Here is a 20,448-nt window from a genome sequence, read left to right as displayed (position 1 = left end):
CTTAGAAAGAAACCCATTTCTCACTGCCCTTGTTATTTATCCTGATTCATTTCGTGATTTGTGTTCTGTGTCGTGGTGTTGATGAACCTGTATGTACAGTGATCGATACAACGTGTGTGCTTGCATGTATGTGCATACGTCTCTTTGGAGATTTGAGGGAGAAAATGTGAGAGAGAAAATTCATTAGGTAGGTGTGTGAATCCCAACTCAGAAAGTAAAGTAGATCGAGTTTGCTTCCAGTCTTGTGTTTTGTTGTGCTTTATTTCATAAATGTAGGAACTTTAGTAACAGCTGTTGGAAGATGAGACTTGTGTGTAAATCTTTGTAACTTTAGGGATCTTTCAAGATTTACCCCCTAACCACTCTTCCTTTTTCTCCGTAGGAACAAGCACATATTTTTAAACAGTCAATTTTAAAAAGTGGAAAAGTAAAGAAGTATTTAATTAGATTCTGGGAAATATTCTGCACCTTGTTTTCCTTTGCATGTGGTTTCTTTTAATTTTAAAATAGCTATGTACCGATTACACTGCTGCCCCAGATCATGAATTTATTCCATTTTTGTCTGTGTCCACTGCATAGATGAATTAGCTTCTCAGCAAGATGAGAGAGTTGACAAGCAAATCTGATTTGCTAAATTTTATCTCAAGTAATATGTGTTGTGCATATTTTGTAAGTGTGAAAGATGTTTATATTTTTACCCATAAAAAAGTTTATGTTCCAATAGATAGAGTCGGGTTCCTATCCTCTTGGGGCTTCCCTGGTGCTTCAGATAGTAAAGAATCTGCCTGCAATGCAGGAGATATGGGTTCCATCCCTGGGTCAGGAAGATCCCCTGGAGAAGGGAATGGCTACCCACTCCAGTATTCTTGCCGGGAGAATCTCATGGGCAGACGAGCTGTCGGGCTAGAGTCCATGGGGTCGCAAAGAGTTGGACTTGACTGAGAGACTAACACTTTCACTTTTTTTTCCCTCTCTGTCCTCATAAAAGTTGTTCGAACTGCAAGAACTTCTGAGATTAAGTTTTACCCACCAGTGTTTGGCCTTTGAAATTTATGCTTAGGATTGCATAGTCAAAAATCAAAGCGATATGCTATCAATAGTTTTTTAAAAAACGCTTTGTCACACGTGGAATCAGGCATTAGGCTTCATTGCCTGCAGATTTCTTCTAGCAAATACCAGGCAGAAACTAGGGCTGATTAATATGTAACCTCCAGAGGTGTGAATATTTTGTCTTCCATTGCTTCCTACTTCTGTTATTTAGGATGCAATGTTTAGGCAAATGAGATTGTGATTATGAAAATTAAATTCATGGCTTGGTTTTATATGTATGTATATATATATTTACACACATATATATATCAGTTTTTCTAACACAAATTATATGCTTTATCTATGGAAATGATGTACAAGTGCAGGTCAGATTTAGAAAGTACACATTACATTCAGTTTGGGTTCTTTTATTATTTTTACTTAATTTATTAATTAAAAAAATTTTTTGGAGAGTATTGCTACCTCAATCTCCTTTTCTCCTTGTTTTTGTTGAACTAATCATGTCTCTTTAAATAATACAACTCCCTCTTTGATTTTAAAGGCTTCCTTTACCTGATGTACAGTACAGGCAGCCTTTTGATTGTCCCATTAGCTTTGCAATTTGGCAGAACTGTGCGATGAACCTTGACAAACTGAACCACAACACTTTTAACAGATTGTGTTCAGGAGGCCACGGGGATGGTGAGTGCCAAGGTTGTGTACATCCTGCATTTCTTTAAAAATGTTGCTAAAAATGAGATAAAAGCCTTATGCACAAGCAACCTTGTACACCCTGCAGGTAGTGCTATTGATTTTCTAATGAGTGGGGGATACTTGGAGGATCTCAGATTTGCTGTTGGTGAAAGGACTCAGCTTTGTTGGAATGGTGTAGAAACTTGGTAGAAGTTTTCTGTTTTCTGTATAAGGCTCTGTTAATTTGTTTTCCTTTTTAAAAGGATTGGAGGTTTCTGGAATAGTTTGGTCAGTGTAAATTTAATTTAGCATTTTACTTTGTGGAAATAACGGCAGTGATTTTTTATGTTTATGCTCATGTTAATTCTTAGAAGTTCTTTTTAAAAATGAATAGTTAATTTTGAGAGCACATTGGGTAAACCATTAAGTCTCCAAGGTAAGCCAAGGCACAAAAATGCTTTTGAGAAAGAGGTATTTTCTTGACCTGTTATATATATATACAGTAAAAAATGTCTTTACTCTTTTTATCAGTCACAGTGGCTTAAACATATACTTTTGTTTCATATTCTTTCATTCTGCTTCATACAGAACCATTTTGTATTTTCTTAAATGTTAATAAAGATATTTTAAAGTAGCTTCTTTTTTTTAAACCTCTCCTATCTCATGGTAAAGAGTCTGTTTGCAATGCGGGAGACCTGGGTTCGATTCCTGGATGGGGAAGATCCCCTAAAGAAAGAAATGGCAACCCACTCCAGTATTCTTTTCTGGAAAATCCCATGGATGGAGGAGCCTGGTGGGCTGCAGTCCATGGGGTTGCAAAGAGTTGGACACGACTGAACGACTAACACAAACACAAACACATCTGGATGCACAAGCAAAAACTTCATTTCTGTTCCTAATTAATTTTTAACCAGTTATTTAGTTTTTTCTTGTTGTCTTTCAGGATGATAGTCCTGGGATTTTTTTTTCCAAAAAAATTATTAATAAGGGAAGGTCATACAACCTGCATCACAGAATTAAAAAAAAAATCCCAAACATAATGAAAGAACAATGTCTATCTGTTTTAAAAGCACATTCATGAATTCAGCCATTCATTCCAGAATGATTTATTGGAAATTATGCGTAAAGCTCTTTGCTAGGTGCTCAACTTTAAACTTTATGAAAACAACAGGTGATTCATTGGGAAGCTTTATAATTTTCGACATTAAAATGACATTTTAAATCTTTTTCAGAGGCTTTATTTATATATAGTTACGACAACTTGAAGTTTTTAAATTTTTAAACATTTATTACGTTGGTCAGGTAGAATAATGTTATTCAGTCACACTACCTGGAATACTCAGAAATACTTCTGTATTTCTGATTGTTTTAGACTATCTGTGACCTGCTGACATTGCACATGTGTGCATGTGTTGCACGCATGCTCAGTGTTCACGGGATTCTCCAGACAAGAATACTGGAGTGGGTTGCCATTTCCTTTTCCAGGGAATCTTCCTGACCCAGGGAGCGAACCCATGTTTCCTGTTGTTCCTGTACTGGCATGCAGATTCTTTACCACTGAGCCACCTGGGAAGCCCTTCAGAGGGTATTAGGCATCTGTATATGTGGTATGATTGTGTCCTTCACCAGAAAAAGGTAAATAATATTTGTTTCCTTAACGTTAAGTTGACTAAGCATTGTCTTTCATTCTGTGAGTGGTGAAATGTCGATGGTGGTTACTTACCATGTGGAAGGGACTTGTCTAAGTGTTAATTTTATGTTTTATCTTACCCCAGAGTTCTCATGTTAGTTGAAAATTCTGTTATTTGCATCAAGTGTCAACCAAAAGCCGCATAGCTCAGCTCTGCTGGGTTCAGATCCCTGGCTGCCGCTTGATAACTCTGTGCCCTTGATCCAGCTACTCAACCCCTCTAAGCTCCTGTGGTTTCTTCAGCTGTAAAATTGGGGTAAAATGGTACCTGACTCAGCATATTGTGGGGATTTAAAGAGAGAACTGGGTCAAGGACTTAAGTTCTTGCCGGGTAGAGTTGAATTCTCATTAGATGCTAGTGATTAAAAACAAATGGCTCAGGTTTCCCGTCTGTGTTGTCCCTGCTTTGTGTGATTATAGTTGATGTTAACTGAAGTTATTTGGAGGGTTCAAGGGTGACTCCTGGGCATTTATCCATAAAATATCACTCTTGGTGTGCTAACATCTCTGATATGTTGGTGAAAGAGGTGTGCAGTTAGATTGTTAACAAATGCTCCAGGCAGGGCCCTCTGTTCTGTCATCGGTCTGTATACCCCTCTGGGCTGTGGAGCAACCGTGGGACAGCTGTGCCTTGACCCGTGTCGTTCAGGTGAGTTGAGTCTGTGAGTTGCCATCCGCATGGATGGAACTGGACCTAATCCATGGTGAGTGTCAACCAGTGACCCAGAGATGAAAGCTGCCTAGTTCTCCGTGTCCTCCAGGCCAGCTGGCGAGCCAGACAAAAGTGGAAAAGCCCAAAGAGCTGCAGAGTGACTCTCTTTGGAATTGCTAGAGGGAAGGATGTCCTGAAAGAATATATTTTTCTGTTCTTTTTTTTTTTTTTTCTAATGTGCGCTCCCGACTTTGGGAAAACAATCTACTGATTCCTTGGGACCTTCTAGGGTTTAGTACCAAACTTCAAAGTCACATGCAGTTCCCATGAGGGGTAGAAGTTCCTTGGTCTTGGTTCAGTCCTCAAAAAAGACCTCTAGCATTTAGACCTGTAGGTGAGCAGAAATGCTTTGTAATGAGCTTACTCTTCATTCTAAGGCAAGTAGCAATTTATGATCTTAAACAGTAAATATGGTGGATTCGTTTTTCAAACCTATCATTCTGTTTTATGCCCTTGGTCTTAAGTGATGTTGTTTAGTCGCTAAGTTGTATCGGACTCTTTTGCGATCCCATGGATTGCAGCCCACCAGGCTCCTCTGTCCATGGAATTCTCCAGGCAAGAATCCTGGAGTGGGTTGCCATTTCCTTCTCCAGGGGATCTTCCTGACCCAGGGGTTGTACTCATGTCTCTTGCACTGGCAGGATTCTTTACCGCTGAGCCACCAGTGAAGCCATGTTATGCTGTCTGTCCTAAGTCGCGTGGCTTAAATTGTGTGTGGGGGCCGTGGGTAGGGAAGAGCACCGGTTGCCTGGACCTGTCATGGTGCTTGATATGCTCTGTGTTGGTGAGGAACTTTTCACTTGTTACACCACAAACTGGTCGCATAGAACCATCCCTTTTGTTTCAGTATCACACAGCAAGTTTGCTTTTGACAGTTCAGGATTTACAACAGTCTCAATCACCCCACCTTTATGCTTCTTTAAAGAAATTTTAAAGATTTTTTTTATGTGGACCGTTTTTAAAGTCTCTGTTGAATTTGTTATAATATTGCTTCTATGCTTTGGTTTGTTGGCGGTAAGGCACATGGGATCTTAGCTCCCAGAAGTTTTGATGTCGAATGTTCTATCAGGATTGAAATCCATGAGTCCCAGGACATAGCTTCTTTCCTCTCCCTGTTCCTTCATTTCCTCTGCCAGTTATTCCAGGTGAACCAGTACCCTCCAATGGGAGACATATGGTGTCCAGCTCTGTTCAGGGGCTTTAGGGAAGACAGATTATGGGGCTTTATTCTTCCCTCCACTGCAATTCCAAGCACAGAAACTACCCTTTTAATCTGTTTGACATGTTAATATATGGCTCTGCTTAAGACTTGCTTTAGAGAAGAGGTTCCGTAACTACAAGGGATTTTCAGCAAACCCAAATAGCATGAGAGTAAGTCTGTGCTCCTGCTTCTCGTTAGAGGGTACCTTGTCCTGAGTCATGGAGACCTTGCATATCATTTCTGGTGGGGTACTTCCCTTGCACCTAGGAACCCTGCAACCCCATCACTCCCCAAACCACCTGTATCAGACCCGTCCCGATATACTTTTAGTCACCTCTTCTTCCAGCAACATCTAAGGAAACCAACCCCCACTTCCCAAACCCAGACTCCCTACATTGAAAAGGATTGCTTCCAGAGGATTTGTACCTTTGCGTATCACTTTGCCCAAGTGATTCCTTTGGGGAGGAGAAAAAAACATCTCCTCCTCACTTTTGGTCTCTGCTTCTTCTCAGCACATAGTTGTGAGGCATTTGATGTCCCCAGTGAAGGGAGATGGGGTCAGTGAGAAGCTAAGGTGATAGACCACAGTGACTGAAAGTGGAACCACGTGTGTAACAACTCCAGCTTGCCACCATTTGCATAGTAGGAATTATTTCGTTAGGAACAAGAAGGACCGGTTTTGCTAATCTCATCCTGTGAGCTGTAAGAGGAGCTGTAATGAATTAGAGCAGCTGTGATTTTTAGACCCACACCTGAGGACTAGACTTGGTCCAGTGTTTTTAATACATGCCTTTTGGGAATTCCATGGTGATCCAGTGGTTAAAACTCTACACTTCTGCTGCAGGGGATAGAAGTTCAATCCCTGGTCAGGGAACTAAGATCCCACAAGGCATGTAGTCTGGCAAAAAAAAAAAAAAAAATGTATTTTACTTATTTATTATTTTCAAGAGGAAAAAGTCATTTTCAAAGAGAAGGGTTTTCTATAACATGTGGAAATATTAGGACAGCGAATGCTTCAAGAACTTGCTCTAGTAGTGAAAGGTATGTCTATGAAGAGGTCAGAATTTTTCTGAGTTAACCATTTGTGGCTGGAGGATGAAGCAGCCTCAGAGGGGAAGGACTTTGGTTGAAATGCAAGTGAGGACTGTGTCTCCTGCTTGACCTCTAGGACCGCCCCAGATGACCTCTGCCCTTCAGGAACATCTGCATAAAGATGAACAGGAACCTCTCTGCCAGGTGCCTCGTAGTACCTCTCTAGGAAAGGACAGGCTTTTGCTGGGGTCTGGGTGAAGCACGGGAAGTTGGAGGTACTACAGTCCCAATCAGAGATAAGATCAAGATCCTGTCTCCTAAACCAGTAAATTGCCCTTTATAGGGTTTTATACATTGGTGTTTAAGCAATGGGTATGTTTGTTGAATGTGCGATCGGTGGTGAAATAAGAAATACCTTTACTGAGTCTCTCTGGGAGAGCTCCATCCTCAGGCTCCATAGGAAGAGCCATTAGAACTGTTGGGATGGTTGTCGTCTGTGTTACCATCTAGAAATTTTCTAAAACTGAACTGGGACTCAGGGGGCTATTACTGCCTCCCATGGTCTTCTTCTGAGAACCTGTTTCCTCACCTCTAAGCCTCCTTCCATATTCATGCTCTGAGGGTCTATGACTAATTTACATTCATGAGCTGTTATTGATCAATTAATCAATCAGCGTGTGTGTGCATGGTCAGTCACTTCAGTCGTGTGCAACTCTTTGCAACCCCATGGACTATAGCCCACTAGGCTCCTCTGTCCATAGGATTCTCCAGGCAAGAATACTGGAGTGGGTTGCCATACCCTCCTCCAAGGGATCTTCCCGACCCAGGGATTGAACCTGAGTGTCCTGTGTCTTCTGCATCACAGGCAAATTATTTACTGCTGAGCCTTTGGGGAATCCCCAATTAGCATGCGTAGCTAAATAATTATTGAATATGTTAATACTTTCCAGCATTGACTAGTATTTCCCAATATTCAATTCAGTTATACCAATATTGGTATATTTCCATATACTAGTCTTAGAGTAAGAATGTCTATAAATCTATTTGATTTTCAGGTATTAGACTGGGTAATGTTATTTGCCATTAAATAACAGCTGTTAAGCTTTGGTGGATGGAAGCACTTGAGTTTGATATTTCTGTGATTTAATGAACAAAAATATGTGCCTGCTTTATGGATTGTGATCAGTGGCTCTTCCAACTTTCATATTTTTAATTGAATGTTTTAATTACAAACTGATTAATGCTTACTGGCAAAAAAATAATACAGAAAGATAGAAAATAAATGTCTTCTCTGTCTTCTCCCCAATCCTAAATGTTTGGTGTGTAATAGTCTAGAATTTATATATATATATGATGTATATAATATATAACTTTTATGTAAAGAGATTATATTATCTATAGTATTTGGTAACTTAATTTTTTTCACATGATATTTTATCTCAGCCATCTTATGGGACAGTACAGACCTACTTTACTCTTTCCAATCCCAGACTCTGATTTTTCAGGCTCAGGAGTCATGAAATTAATGTATGTTTATTGTCGAAAAATCAATTACACAGATTAAAAAAGAGAAGAAAAATTTCCTGTAATTCTTTCAAATAGCAATAACTACTGTTAACAGTTTGATGTGATGTATAAAATTACTTTGCCAACAAAGGTCTGTCTAGTCAAGGCTATGGTTTTTCCAGTGGTCATGTATGGATGTGAGCGTTGGACTGTGAAGAAAGCTGAGCGCCGAAGAATTGATGTTTTTGAACTGTGGTGTTGGAGAAGACTCTCGAGAGTCCCTTGGACTGCAAGGAGATCCAACCAGTCCATTCTGAAGGAGATCAGCCCTGGGATTTCTTTGGAAGGAATGATGCTGAAGCTGAAGCTCCAGTACTTTGGACACCTCATGAGAAGAGTTGACTCATTGGAAAAGACTCTGATACTGGGAGAGACTGGGGGCAGGAGGAGAAGGGGACGACAGAGGATGAGATGGCTGGATGGCATCACGGACTCGATGGACATGAATCTGAGTGAACTCCGGGAGTTGATGATGGACAGGGAGGCCTGGCGTGCTGTGATTCATGGGGTCGCAAAGAGTCGGACACGACTGAGAGACTGAACTGAACTGATATAATTAAAAGTATTTTATATACATGTACACACACATATATATATATATTTTTAAATTTTAAAATATTCTGCCCCATTGCTATTTTATAACCTTACTGTTCTCTCAAAAACGTGAGAATTTTTTTCCGTGTTACATATTCCCTATTTATCTTCTAGAAGTCTTGATTTAAGCACCCACCAGTTGTGTGTAAGAATATTTATTTTCCTTCAGTCTAACTGATCCTGGGAATTCATCAATTTGTTAATCTTTGCTACTCTAATAGGTGGGAAGTAACATCTTATTTTAATTAGCATATGATTGTTAATGACCTTAAACATCTTTTTCTCTGTTTATTACTGAACGTTTTCTATTATAAATGACTTCTTCTAGTGTCTTGCCTACGTTTATATTTTAGTATTTATTGTTCCCCCTGGTGATTTTGAAGGGATCTTTGTGTGTGTGTGTGTGTGTGTATACCTAATGTACCCAGTTTATCTACCACAGCTATTTAAGATGAGATATTATATATATTTGGGCCCCAAAGCCAAACAAGCATGGTTTGAGTACCATCTCCACCGTTTACTAGCTATGTAACTTTGATCACGTTTCTGAACCATCTGACTGTTAATGTCCACATCTGTAAAACTGAGGTAGTAATGATGCCTCCCCTACGTGGAGTTATTGTGAGAATTAAATGAGAATGTCCTCAAAACTGACACCCATTCTCCAGAACTAGAAAATCTACACCTTAGCCAATGAAGTGTCAAGGAAGTTGACCATTAGGCTGGGCGAGAAATATACAAATATTGAACAAAGTAGCCTCTCATGGACTTATTTTTTAAGGATGCAAGGAAATGATTCATCAAGACGATATGCCAACATCAGACTGTCTGTACCAAACAACATAACTTCTAAATGCATTGAAAAAAAAAATCAACCAACTTACAAGGAGATGTTATTGATAAATTCACTTCTAAAATGGGGATCTTTTAAAAACACGTTTCTCAGTAACTAAGAGATTGAGCAAACAAAAGATTACTAAGGATATAGAAGAATTGAACAACCCAATTGATGTTTGATCTGACAGGCATTTATAGATAACTGTATCCAGTAATCAGAAAACACACAGTGTCTTCAGTACACAAGAAATATTGACCAAGATTCATGCCTCAGTTCAGTTCAGTTCAGTCGCTCAGTCGTGTCCTACTCTTTGCAACCCCATGAATCACAGCACAGCACGCCAGGCCTCCCTGTCCATCACCAACTCCCGGAGTTCACTCAAATTCATGTCCAGCAAGTCGGTGATGCCATCCAGCCATCTCATCCTCTGTCGTCCCCTTCTCCTCCTGCCCCCAATCCCTCCCAGCATCAGGATCTTTTCCAAAAAGTCAACTCTTCACATGAGGTGGCCAAAGTATTGGAGTTTCAGCTTGAGCATCCGTCCTTCCAGTGAACATGCAGGGCTGATCTTTAGGATGGACTGGTTGGATCTCCTTGCAGTCCAAGGGACTCTCAAGAGTCTTCTCCAACACCACAGTTCAAAAGCATCAATTTTTTGGCACTCAGCTTTCTTCACAGTGCAACTCTCACATCCGTACATGACCACTGGAAAAATCATAGCCTTGACTAGACGGACCTTTGTTGGCAAAGTAATATCTCTGCTTTTCAATATGCTATCTAGGTTGGTCATAACTTTCCTTCCAAGGAGTAAGCATCTTTTAATTTCATGGCTGCAATCACCATCCCTACTTGAACATAAAGAAAATCTCAGCAAGTTCTAAAGGAATATTCTTAGTCTGTTCTGGCTGCTACAGCAAAAATACCACAGACTGGGTGCCTAGTAAACATCTATTTCTCATAGTTCTGGAAGCGGGAAAGTCTAAGATGTAGGCACCAGCAGATTCGGTGTCTGGTGAAGCCCATTTTCTGTTCCATAAGTGACTGTCTTCTTGTTGTGCCTTTACATGATGGCATGATGGAAGAGGCAAGGGAGCTCTCCGGGTTTCTTTTATAAGGGCACTAATCCCATTCATGAGGGTTCCACCCAGAGACCTTACCTCCAGAACCATCACCCTGGAGATTAGGTTTCAATATATAAGTTTTGAAGGGACATGGAAATTCAGTTTATGATGAAGGTCTCGTAGTTTGGCTAGAGAGAAGTTGGGTAGGTAAGGCTGAAAATGTAAGTCTGGGAGAGACTTAAATATTAGGATCCTGACAGGCAGTAGAGAGTGACTAAAAGACTTGGAGCTGGGAATCCATGGTATCTGCATTAAGAGATGCATCTGGAATTGAGGCCAACTTCCTCCCATAATTTTCAAGAGCTAATGAGAAAGAACCAGCTCCAAGTAAATCATGAGTTCATGTAAAGTGAAGGCCAAGCGATGCCATTGAAGGCTGCAGTAGTTCAAAGAAAGTGAAGCGGGAAAAATGAGGAGGACACAGAAGACAATGTGAGTGGGGAAACAAAAGGACTCACACCACAGGGGATCGGCACCATGTTCAGGAGGCGATTCGATTCCAGAAAATCTCCACCAGCCTCATTAAAATGCTTAATTTGATTTGGTTCTTATTGTTTTGAATTTCATTTTAACCTGATTTTGGATTTATGTTTTAGGAATCTAATGGCATAAGCAGTTTATGCCAAGTTTTATGTTTGCTTTTTAATAAAAATGAAGACAACTCGCGACGTTTGGGACCATTTTTCCAGATTTCTATTCACGTTAGAGAAATTCTGGTCTCGTTGCTGCCACTCATTTTACAGTTACGTAGAATGAAGTGCAGAATGGTGACTAACAATAATAGTAACTATAATAAGGATTGTTAGATGTGACTTCCATTTGGTGCGAATGCTGTGTGGTGTTCATTTTGCTAAATGCGCCCTGTGCATCCCTTCTGTGTACCTTGTAACTATGCTAGGTTGTGAGTGCTGTTTACTTTGTCTGTTGTGATGAAGAAACAGGCTTAGAGGAATTAAGAAGTTTGTCCAAAGGCACAAAGACAACGACCCTAGTAACTAGGTTAGGAACCCAAGCTTGTATAATTCCAGAGCATGCACTCTTACTCACCTTGCTCTGCAGACTTCATCGGCCACACAGGCTGAAACTCAGTCAAAGTTAGATCCAGGCTCTCTTGACTTGTGGTCTCGTATGTTTTTCATCTCGCCCGTGGCCATTTCTTTGAGAGTGTACAGCTGAAGCCACAGAGTAGCTCAAGATCCTATTGCAAGAAAAATGTGTAATAAGGCACATCTACTTTATCAGAAGTTCAGAATATTTCACATATTTTCAGTTTCGTTTGGGAGAACCTTGACTTTTCATGGGGGCTTCCCTGGGGGCTCAGCTGGTAAAGAATCCACCTGCAATGTGGGAGACCTGGGTTCGATCCCTGGGTTGGGAAGATCCCCTGGAGAAGGGAAAGGCTACCCACTCCAGTATTCTAGCCTGGAGAATTCCATGGACTGTATAGTCCATGGAGTCGCAAAGAGCGGGGCATGACTGAGCAGCTTTCACTTTCACTTGATTTTTCATGGAGCCCCTGGAATGTTTTAATTAGGTATTTGGCACATCTTTTTTTTTTTTTTTTTCTATGACCTGTAGTACAAATCAGGTGTTCAAGTTTGGGACAAGTTTGGGGCCTGATATTGGACAGAGAAGCCTGGCATGCTGCAGTCCATGGAGTCGCAAAGTGCCGGACACAACTTAGCAACTGAACTACAAATTGGTCCAATAAATATTTGTTAGATGGATGAATGAAAGTCTAGAACATCTTTTCTATTTATGAATAGGTTAGATTTCAGAAGGCTGTTTTCAGATATGCTTATTTTTTTTAATCAAGTATTCTTTTTTCCTTAATTTATTTATTTTAATTGTAGGACAATAACTTCACAAGACTGTGGTGGCCCCTGCCACACGTCAACAAGTATGCTTACTTAAGTCTGTTATGACAAAAAATGGATTTAAGAAGTATTTCCCAGAAGTATTTCCAGTAAAGATGGGTATAAATCAACCAGTCTTGGAAAACTTTAAAATCAGGACAGTTCCGATGCAGGATACGGCATGCTTGGGGCTGGTACACGGGGGATGACCCAGAGAGATGTTGTGGGGAGGGAGGTAGGAGGGGGGTTCATGTTTGGGAACGCATGTACACCCGTGGTGGATTCATGTCAATGTGTGGCAAAACCAATACAGAATTGTAAAGTAAAATAAAAAATAAATTTAAAAAAATACAAAAAATAAAATACAAAAAAAAAATAAAATCAGGACAGTTGATCTACTTTGATAATCAATCTGTCAAACATCTTTTTCTGTGATTGATTATCTTGATTTACATTGAAAATCTGTTGAGGCTGTTAACCCTTCTCTTTAATGGCATCTGCAACTGTTCAAGTTTATAACTTGATTGAGGTCCTCACTTAATAAACCACGTGTTTAAATCAGCCCTCCACCTGCTCAGTACCTACTCCAGTGGAGATGTGTGGGGTGGAGGGAAAACCATGCAGAATGCTTATGTTTTAAAATCCATGATCACCTAATTGTCACTATTAATTACAAAGGAAACAGTACCTTTCCAGTGGAGGACCCTGGCAGAGGCCGTATGCCCCCATGGTGCAATGAACTGAAAAGGACATCTCACTTTTGTCAAAAATACAGATCTGATTTAAATTGTGAGGAGACAGACAAGCCCAAACAGAGGGATCTTCTGTGACTAGCCTTTTCGAAGGTGTCAGGGTGATGAAAGACAGATTGAAGACTTGTCCCAGATTAGAGAAGCCTGAGAAAACAACTAAATAGAATATGGGATTGTGGATTGAGTCCTAGTCTAGAAAAAGAACATTCATACGACAGTTTGCTAAATTTGAAAGTTTTTAAAAATTTCAGTAGTTTCAGTCTGTAGTTCAGTGAAGGTGGGTCTGTGATAACTTTCTGATATGGACACTTGTACTGTGATGCTAACATTTGGGGAAGCTGAGTGAGGTGCCTATGGAAATTCTTTTGAACTATTTTTGTGTCTTTTTTTTGGTAATTCTGAAATGACTTTAAAAATGAAAGTTTAAGAAATTAAAAGAAAAATATTTTTTAAAAATGTAATCCCTAGCCTTGGATATTGCTCAGCCATCATACCCTCTGTTCCTAAAGCATTCAGTCTTCCAAACTCCTAGACAATTATTTGTATTAAATAGTTCTGTACAACCCTTCTACAGCTCCTTTCCCCAAATCCTTCACTGTGAAAATAGAGGCAGTGGTTAAGACTTCGCCTGGCAATCCAGTGGTTAAGACTTTGCCTTCCAATGCAGAGGGCAAGGGTTCAATCTCTGGTCTGGGAGCTAAGATCCCATGTGCCTCTCAGCCAAAACATCAAAACATAAAGCAGAAACAATATTGGAAAGACTTTTAAAAATGATCCTCAAAAAAAAAAAAAAATCCTTTAAAAAAACGCACCACAATTGATCCTTAAAAAAAAAACGATCAGAGTTTCCACAGCCCTGCCTCAGTCCCTGTGACCATTCACTCTGTCTTTGTGGATGAGTTGTCCCCACTCCTAACTCCAACCCCACCATTTGTCCACTGGAGCTCATCTTCTCTTATCTGTTCAAGAAAATTGCTCCAACAGATCTCCCCTCTGTCTCTTGGATTATTTTCATCTTCCTCTCTGCTGGGTAATTCCTGGAATCATAGGAACAAACTGTTATTACTCCTGTCTTAAAAAAAAAAAAAATCTCTTGAGCCCACTTCCCCCTTGAATAAGCTTCTGCAACATTTCTCTTCTTCCCCTTACAGTAAACCTTTTGAAATCGGTTTATAGTTGCTGTCTCCAAGTTCTTCCCTCCCATTCTTTTGGAGACATTCTCCCATGGGACTTTAGTCCCTCTTTTCCACCAAACTGCTCTCACCTGATTACTCACGGCCTCCATGTTTTGTATCCAGTGGTCAGTTGCTGTCTGTCCTCATACAACCATCCGCAGCTTTCCAGAGGTTGAATCTTCTCCTCAATTTGAGATCTATCTTCCCTGGGCCTCAGGCCATCACAGTCACCTCATTTATCTCCTATCTCTCTTCGAGTTCCTTCTTAGAATGCTTTACTGGTCCTCTTCATTTTGCTAACCTTTTATGTTGGAGTGCCCCAAAGCTCAGAGCTTGATCTGTTTTCTTCTTTATCTGTATTTACCCTCTAGGTGATCTCATCCAACCTCACAGCCTTAAATACTGAGTATATGCTGATGACTTCAAATTTAAACCTGCAGTGTGGACCTCCAGACGCTGTATCCAACTGCCTACTCAGCATCTCTTAATTGGATCCCCAGCAGGCTTAACGGGTCTCAAACTGAATTCTTGCTGTTCTTCCCCACCCCCTCAAACCTGCTCTTCATCCAGTCTTCCCCATGTCTGTTAATGCCAGCTCCATCCTTCTGATGACTCAGGCCAGAGCCTTTGGGGTCATCATTGAGTCTTCAATTTCTCATGTGCTGCAGAGCATGTCAGCAAATCCTTCCAGCACTGATGTCAAAATCTACACAGAATCTGATGCCTTCTTGCCATCTCCGCTGCCAAGACCTTAGTCCAAACCACTGTTGTCTCTCACCTAGATTATTGCAACAGCTCCCAGCTGGTCTCACTGACACTGCTTTTGCTCTCTTTTAGTTCAATCAAAACAGCAGTCCAAAGGATTCTTTGAAAACATATGTCAGGGATTTCCCTGGCAGTCCAGTGGTTAGGATTCCATGCATCCACTGCATGGGACCTGGGTTTGATCCACGGTTGGGGAACTAAAATCCTGCAAGCTGTTTGATATGGCAAAAAAAAAAAAAAGAAGTAAAAATAAAACATATGTCAAATCCTGTAACTCCTTTTATTAGACCGCCTTCCCTGGAGTGACTTCCTGCAGGGAAAAAGCCAATTCTGGTAAAAAGCCAACCCTTTGTGTGATCAGGCCTCTCTGGACTCAACTGCTACTGCCTTGGCCCTTCCTAGTTCTTGGCTTCATCATGTTGCTATTGAGAGTGATCCAGGCGCCTTTCCCTCGGGGCGTTTGCGTTTGTTCCTTCTGCCTGGACTTTTCTTGCCCTGCCTCAAGTCTTGGTCCACTTCTGCTCCCTCACCATCAGCCATCACCTCCCTCATGTGTCTATGCAAATGTCACTTTCTCAGTGAGGCCATTCCTGTCCCCTTATTTGGAATCTCAAATCCACGTCACCCTTCTCCCTGCAGCAGGATGCACACATTCTACACACAAACTTCTGTTCTCCTTCCCTGACTGGATTTGTTTCTCCCTAAGACGTATCGCATATCATCTAATATAGAATAAACCAGTGTATCTTGTATTAATATATTATCTGCCTCAACTGGAATGCCAACTCGAAAAGGTCAGGAGCTTTTTGTCTGATTCATGCAGTATAGTATCTCCAGTGTCTCTGATGGTACTTGGCACATAGTACTTGCTCAGTAAATATTTGTCAAATGAATGGATGGATGCATGAATCTGTGCTAGAACCTAAACACAAGCTTTAGTGAAACAGGCCTTGAACCAATGGACTTACCCATACTTTGCCACAACTTCCAGCAGTCATTTGCCATGTAATGTTATTACTCAAAATACTTAGCTTTCCTCCTCTGAGTTAACATTAGATGGTGGCTCAGACGGTAAAGCGCCTGCCTGCAAGTCGGGAGACCCAGGTTCGATTCCTGGGTTGGGAAGATCCCCTTGAGAAGGCAATGGCAATCCACTCCAGCACTCTTGCCTGGAAAATCCCATGGACGGAGGAACCTGATAGGCTACAGTCCATGGGGTCGCAAAGAGTCGGACATGACTGAGCGACTTCACTTTATAGGATATTTATCACACTAAAGACTTTCCCCTAGATCCTAGCAGATGATGATGGTGGTGGTGATAATGAATACATAGGTCAAACCTGTTTCAACATTTTACATGATTTGCTATCAACCTTTTAGTATCATTTTTACTGTCAGTCTTCATCTAGTATGTACACCAATAATGGTCATTATTTTTTCATCTTTCTAAAGTTTAAATTTTTTCTCTTTTTTCATTTCAATTTTAGCTGTATGCCTCTTCCTTTGGGTCATTTTAGCATTCTTATGTATCTTGCACTGATTTCCAGCACTAAGGTGAATCATGTTTCTAAACCTGTGATGAGTTCCATGTTTCCGTGCAAACACAGCAAAGTTGCCATAGACCAGCGGTTGTAAATAAATGAATCTGAATGAATCACAGATTAACCAAGATGACATTTAAGTTTTTTAAAATCCATTGCCGATAATTAAAAAACATCAGATGATTTCCGGGAAGAATCCAGATTATTGGTTTCTCTTGAATAATTTTCATTCCTTCTTCTACTATCTTGGATAAGACATACATTTTCCGGAGTGTGTCGGTCCCTGCCATTACACTTGGCACATTTAGCTCAGTTTAGTTACCTCCCTGGTCTGGGGAGGTAGTTGAGAATGACTTAAACCATATACAGGACAATGGCTTGGAACAATCCCGTGTGCTCACTGATGCCTGCTGCTGCCACCTTGCTAGAATAAGTGGAGTTGGTACACTTCCTCTGAAGTTTGCTTCCTCCCTCTGAATACTTACAAAATGAAAATTTATAAATTCAGTAGCTTCAGTGAATCTACCCCACCTCCCGAAATAGTTTTGGAGAAGTTCGTTCTTCCAGGGCCTGTTTTTGTTTTTATTCTTAATTTTAAAAATATATTTTTTGTTTATCTTTTTAAAGATGTTTTGTGTGTGCGAACCATTTTTAAAGTCTTTGTTGACTTTTTTTCAATATTGCTTCTGTTTCATGTTTTGGTTTTTTGGCCGAGAGGCATGTGGGGTCTTAGCTCCTTGACCAGGGATTGAACCTGTAACCCCTGCATTGGAGGGCAAAGTCTTAACCGCTGGACCGCCAGGGAAGTTCCTGTTTATCTTTCATTTATCCTTCATTTTTCTTGATTTACATGTGAAGGAGCAATGTGACAAGAAAGGAGATGAGGTGACAAAGGATTCTTCTCCCTCTCATGTTCTTATTCCTTTACTGGTTATAAAGGACTAGGAGGCCTCTGTTCTCCTTGAGAGTCCCTTGGAGAGCACGGAGAACAGGGGCCTCCTAGTCCTTTCTAAAGGAAATCAACCATGAATATTCACTGGAAGCACTGATGCCGAAGCTGAAGCTCTAATATTTTGGCCACCTGATGCAAAGAGCAGACTCATTGGAAAAGACCCTGATGCTGGGAAAGATTGAGCACAGGAGGAGAAGGGGGCGACAGAGGATGAGATGGTTGGATGGCATCACTGACTCAATGGACATGAGTTTGAGCAAACTCCAGGAGATGGTGAAGGACAGGGAAGCCTGGCGTGCTTCTGTCTGTGGAGTCTCAAAGAGTTGGACACGACTGAGTGACTGAACAACAACAAGGAAGCCTCTGTAAGGCCCAAAACCTCACTGTGTAAGCAACCAACACAGCCCTCTGGAGTGGTAGCACAAACCACAAAAGTGCTCAGGTTTAAATGTGTAACCACTGGGCATATATTTGTCCCATTTTCTGACTAATTCATCTAACAGACGACTTCCACTTACTGGTTAACACACCCTCAGCCTTCATCTCTAAGAAATACCAGGGACTTCCCTGGTGGTCCAGTGGCTAAGAATCCACTTTCCAATGCAGGGGATATGAGTTCGATACCTGGTTGGGGAACTAAGATGCCGCATACCGCAGGGCAACTAAGCCTGCGCACCACAACTGGAGGGCCTGCAAGGTTCAAGTAGGGAAAGCCCACATGCCACAGGGAAGACCTAGCGTAGTCAAAAAATAAAAAGAAGTACGTGACCAAAGGACAATAGAAATGCCACTGAGGTTCATTCCTGATTGCTTTGGATTGGAAGCAAAGAGGCAGGGTGTAAACCATCATGGACTAGACTATGAACTCCACAAGTGTAGAGTGTCCATCTTATCCACCACTGACCTCTCAGTGTCCGGCTGAGCGCCTTGCAGTAAGGAGGATGAATGAGGAAAAGAGTAGATGAATTTGTTGGGATCAGTGCAGGCAGAAGCATGTTTTCAGACTTGCTGAGCACTTCCAGGGACTTGCTGATGGAAACAGGTCTTACGCATTGGTGTAAATGGAAATGGATTCTTAATATTCCTATTTGGTTCAAGAGACTTCATAATCAGCTGTGATTTCCTTTTCCTGAGTACAGTTATCAAAATGGACAGAATTTAAAGTGTACATGCCTTCTCTCTTATTGATACTTAACCTTTACTGGATACAAAAAAATAAAATATAGTCCTTTATTATCTTATCTAATCCATAAAGTAATAGAAATAACAAAATAGTCTTATTTAAATATAGTCCCGTACATGCAAAAAAATTGATTGAATTGGCTCTTTTTCCCCTCTCTTTTTAAAAAATTTATTTATTTTTAATTGAAGGATAATTGCTTTACAATATTGTGTTGGTTTCTGCCAGACATCAACGTGAATCAGTTGTAGGCATACATATGTCCCCTTCCTCTTTAGCCTCCCTCCCACCTACCAGCCCCACCCACCCCTCTAGGTTGTCACAGAACCCAGGTTTGAATTTCCTGAGTCATACAGCAAATCCCCACTGGCCATCTGTTTTACATATAGCAGCGTATCTATTTCCATGCAGCTCTCTCCGTTTGCCCCACCCTGTCTTTGCCCAGCTGTGTCCACAGGTCGGTTCTCTTTGTCTGTGTCTCCATTGCTGCCCTGCAGATAGGTTCCACAGGACCATCTTTCTAGATTCTCCCACTTAATGTTAAGGTGTCAGTCCTGGAGCTTCTGCTCATGTACTTCTAAGTGCTTCTTCCTGCTGGAAGGTTGACGCCATCTCATGGCTTCAGGTAGCCCTATGGTGATGAGACTCCAGTCTGTATCTTCTGCCTTCACCTTCACTCTCCAGTTACGTAGCTTGCATTTTGCAAGTGGATTTCATCCTTGCCTTCTCTGAATGCCACATGTCTATCCAAGAGACCCCTCTTCCCTGAATTCCTTAGTTGACTGACCTCAAAGTCATCCTTGAGTCATCTTCTCATTTATCTTCTGTAGCTAGTCAGCCTCAGAAATATCTCTTGCTTCCATGCCCACTGCTACCATCCAGGCCTGGCAGTTGTTGCCTCATACCTTACCCATAGCCCTGTTTTTCTAGTTCTTCCTGTTTCTAATCACTTCCCATCTGTTCCTTTTGTCTGCCACCAGACTAATCTAAAACCATCTATTTCATGGTTTTCCTTTCTACTGCACAAGTTTCCTAAGATTCTCTTTACCTAGGTGATTTGTTTTGTGTCTTCTTTGTCATATCGTTGTACACAATAAACACTTGCTTAATGAGTGAGTGATTGAAATCCGGAAACTGTGTCAGATGAATTCACTGACGGAGAAGGCGATGGCACCCCACTCCAGTACTCTTGCCTGGAAAATCCCATGGACGGAGGAGCCTGGTGGGCTGCAGTCCATGGGGTCGCTAAGAGTCGGACATGACTGAGCGACTTCACTTTCACGCATTGGAGAAGGCAAAGGCAACCCACTCCAGTGTCCATGCCTGAAGAATCCCAGGGACGGGGGCGCCTGGTGGGCTGCCATCTGTGCGGTCGCACAGAGTCGGACACGACTGAAGTGACTTAGCAGCAGCAGCAGCAGCAGCGTGCTGACTTTCCTTTGGCCTGGAATGTAGAGAATTAGTGGCTGATTCATACCTCTATTTAAAGAATGGAGAACTTGACTAGAAATATTTTCATGTTACAGTGCAGATAAACAGAAAGCACAAAAACTTTTCATCTGGGCCTCAGTTTCTTTACTTTAGAATAGAGTAAGGACTTCCCTGGTGGTCCAGTGGTTAAGAGTCTGCACTCCCAATGCAGGGGCCCAGGTTCAATCCCTGGTCAGGGCACTAGATCCCACATGCCTACAACTAGAGATCCTGGCAAGTGGCAACAGCGATCCTGCTTGCCACAGCTAAGACCTGGCACA

At 41.3% G+C, this 20,448-nt stretch overlaps 1 protein-coding gene and 1 non-coding gene across 2 annotated transcripts in view; both read left to right on the top strand.

Annotated features, from left to right (window-relative positions):
• Positions 1–20,448, top strand: part of LCP1 (lymphocyte cytosolic protein 1) — a 99,802-nt gene that overhangs the window by 449 nt on the left and 78,905 nt on the right. The gene's annotated exons all lie outside the window — the stretch shown is intronic.
• TRNAG-CCC lies at positions 20,297–20,368 on the top strand. Its single transcript has one exon. It is a non-coding gene; the product is annotated as a tRNA-Gly (tRNA).

The sequence above is a fragment of the Oryx dammah genome, unplaced genomic scaffold (genome assembly GCF_014754425.2).
Source record: "Oryx dammah isolate SB20612 unplaced genomic scaffold, SCBI_Odam_1.1 HiC_scaffold_24, whole genome shotgun sequence".
NCBI classification, from domain to species: domain Eukaryota; kingdom Metazoa; phylum Chordata; class Mammalia; order Artiodactyla; family Bovidae; genus Oryx; species Oryx dammah.
This window is presented reverse-complemented; position numbering and strand designations above follow the sequence as displayed.